The 3,521-nt window shown below is 33.9% G+C and overlaps 1 long non-coding RNA gene across 1 annotated transcript; it reads right to left on the minus strand.

Annotated features, from left to right (window-relative positions):
* Window positions 1-229: 229 nt before the first annotated feature.
* LOC136066552 (uncharacterized) lies at window positions 230-1,231 on the minus strand. Its single transcript, XR_010628060.1, has 3 exons — window positions 886-1,231; window positions 610-749; window positions 230-241 (listed from the first exon to the last, which is right to left on the minus strand). It is a non-coding gene; the product is annotated as an uncharacterized LOC136066552 (long non-coding RNA).
* Between the last annotated feature and the right edge of the window lie 2,290 nt (window positions 1,232-3,521).

The raw sequence follows: 3,521 nt of genomic DNA on the forward strand, positions 1-3,521 counted from the left end.
TGAAAAATAGCATTGAACGTTTCCTTAATGCACCAAACGAAAAGTGACAATGTTTTGGTGTTTTTAAATTGTAATAGCTAAATCAACACAGAATCCCACCACTGTTAACAGAAGTATAAAATATAGAACCAGGAAATAAAGGGGGAAAATTTGTAAAAACTTACCTTTAATTTTGGTACTCATTCATTGCATTTCATACCTTAATCACTGTGATCAGTGAATGCCATAGCTTTGTTGACAACTGCAGGAAAACTTATTATTTTTAATTTTTATTATTAAAAAAAGCACTCAAATAACTTTACAAAAACAAACAAAGAGAACATAGGAAACCAAAATATATCAAAGAGGTAATGAAAAGTATATCAATTATAAAAATAAGAATAAAATTAAATAAAAAAAACATAAATGAAATGCCATGCATGTAGTAGATACCCAAAACGAATGCAACCAAAATAGGTAAACAAAACCTATTCTAATCCAAACTCCTAATTAAAATTATTACAAAATCTAATCTAACCAATCCAACCAAGAAATTCAAACCCAAATTTATTCAATTCCTAGATTTGAAAACGAAAAGGAAAGGAAAAAAAACAAAAACATTAACTTTACCGGTTATGGGTACATGGCCTGTCTCTTTGATGGTGGCAAAATTGTTTTATGAAACTTTTTGCTTTCGTCGCCTCTCTCTTTCTCTGCTTCTTTCTCCGTGTACACATCGCCTTTATCTGTTTCATCGCCTCTCTCTATTTCTAACCCAAAATACCAATCTATAAATCAAAACCAAATCTGACCCAAAATACCAATCTAAATCATAATTAACACCCAATTGATTCTCCAAATAAAAACCAAAAACCCTAAATTTTTAAATTTAAAACAGAACTATACCAGTAGCAATTCCGATTCTGATAGTCGGGTAGTGAGTGGAGGCTTACGGTGATGGCAGAAGACTTGGGTGGCGCCCTTCTCTCTATCTTTGCCCCTCTATTTCATTCTTGACTCCTCTTCGTTCTTGATGCTTCATCTCCGTTACTTCTTCTTATTCCAGGGAAAGAAATTAGCGGACAGTTAGATGAAGAAATCTGACAGGAAGTGAGAGACATCTTTTCATTCTTGATTGTAAACTGCAGTTTTTAATCTCTCGATCCCTCTCTCCTTCTCCGTTCTCTGCCTCTCTATTTCTCTGTCTCTCTTTTCTATCGGTCTCTCTTTCTCCTTTCTCCGTGTAGCAGTCTTTTTTTTTTTTTTTTGGGGTCTCAGCAGTTGGTTTTTCCTTTTATACCCATAGGGCTCCAAACAGTATTTAACTTAGTGAAAAATTATAATTTATCGCTTTTTTTAAAGTGACATCACTTTTCTGATTTGTCAACACATCCTTAATTGTAGGCACTCACTTTCTCTCAGCTTCGTCTATTATATATATATAGATAGATAGACTAGTCGTAGAATTATGAAATGTATGGGAATAGATAATTATTTTGTAGTTATGGTATAATATAAGTGGAAAATAATTTGTTCTCCCAAAAAATCAAACAATTTCTAAAATTATTTTTCATTTATCTATCTCAAAAAATATATCATCATTTTATTATTTGAATTAGTTTGATTGATATTATTCATTTTTTAAGAGGTCCATATTTTTTTATATTATGTTATAGCGCGTTATATTTTCCTTTGTTTTTCTATACAAATAAATTGTTTAAGTTTGAATTATACTATTCAAATTTCTCATTCTCTTAAAAGATATTATCATGATAATAAAAACTTATCATAAAAGTACACTTGATATTAAGCAAATAGTTGATAGCCACATTCAAATACATAGCTAAGGTTGTATTTTGATATAAAATCATATTCCCATTTCCAAAATAACTAATTATTATTGTTAGGTTCTAAGGTCTTAGGAGTTTTTGTATTTAGAACTCTAATTTGTAATGTTGGCAAACCATGATCAAAACAGTGTATTTAGTCTTGTTTAGAATTGCTCAAAGTTGGTTTAATATTGTAAAGTTGGAATCGAGTGGCTGCAGAAGTACTTGGGACTTTCGGCCTGGCTCGATCGATCGAAGAATAGACTCGATCGATCGAAAATCGCACAGGTTGAATTTTCTGCAGATTTTCCAACTCAGCCCTACTTCATTAAACGTTTAGGGTTTTGTGTTTTACCCTAGGTATATAACTAAACCCTAGCCACGTTTTTGAGGTTGCATATTGCGTTTTTGTTGCTCATACATTGCTAGTTTTGTGTGAATCTCTGTGAGATTCCTTGAGGAGCTTTCCTTTACACAAAACTTAGGGTTTTCAAGGTAGAGATGATTTCAACATTTTGAATGATCATAAGTTGCACCATTGGAAGCTTAAAAGAAAGTCAAGCGGATGCTTGTACTGTTGAGAGAATTCAAGAAAGAAGTAGTCCGTGGATTCGGAGCCTGCACGTGGTCGTGTCAGGTAAGTTTACTGGTAGGTAGCATTAGAAAGTCGAGCTGGGGGCTTGTAGTCCTTCTTGTAGAACTTCAGATTCTTCATAGTGATTCTAGTTATCACTTGAGATCAGTTAGTCTAAATCCTCCCCAGTTTTTTACCGAGTTGGTTTCTGGTGATCATATCTTGTGTTTTTATTTTTCGTTCTGACTTTATATCTTGATATGATTATTTGATTGTTTAACCTAGATTGCATAATTTGACTAAGTAATCAACTTGGCTAATTAACTAGGTTAATCCAATCTAGTTGTGTTTAAGGGGTCTAAATCCGACAAGTGGTATCAAGCTGGTAGCTCTTTTTGTTGAGATTTTGATCTCTGAGCTGATCATTGACCCCTGTTGTCATGGAGCATGGACACTCTTGTTTGTTCCTCCTCATTTTGATGGGAACAACTATGCTTATTGGAAGTAAGGATGAAAGCATTCCTGAAATCCATTGATGAAAGGGTTTGGAATTCTGTTGAATAAGATGGGAAAGCCCACTACTCCTGTGAGTGAGTGGCAAACTTCTGAAAAAGAAGCAGCAGGCTTCAATAGCAAAGCTATGAATGTCATCTTCAATGCTGTTTCTATGGAGAATTTAAGAGGATCTCTAATGTTGAGGTTGCTCATATTGCTTGGAAAATCCTCCAACTGTGCATGAAGGCACAAAGGCAGTTAGATTAATAAATTGCAACAATTGACTTTAGGTTTGAGAGTATTAGGATGTCTGATGATGAATCCTTTGATGAATTTTATGCCAAACTGAATGATATTGTCAATTCTGCTTTTAATTTGGGGAAATCTATGATCAACCTAAATTGTTAGGAAGATTCTTAGATCTTTAACTGAAGATTTTAGACCCAAAGTGACTGCATTACTGAAAGCAAGGATGTGGACTCCATCCTGTAGATGAACTTGTAGGATCTCTCCAATCCTATGAGTCTGACTACCTAAAGTAAACAAATCCAAATCAATGGCTCTTAAGTCAGTTGATGATGTGATGGTGGTGGATTTGATGATGAGCTCTCTGCTAAGAGATTGCCTTATCCTTGCAAAAAACT

This window comes from Quercus suber, unplaced genomic scaffold (assembly GCF_002906115.3).
Source record: "Quercus suber isolate HL8 unplaced genomic scaffold, Cork oak 2.0 scaffold_38, whole genome shotgun sequence".
NCBI classification, from domain to species: Eukaryota; Viridiplantae; Streptophyta; class Magnoliopsida; order Fagales; family Fagaceae; genus Quercus; species Quercus suber.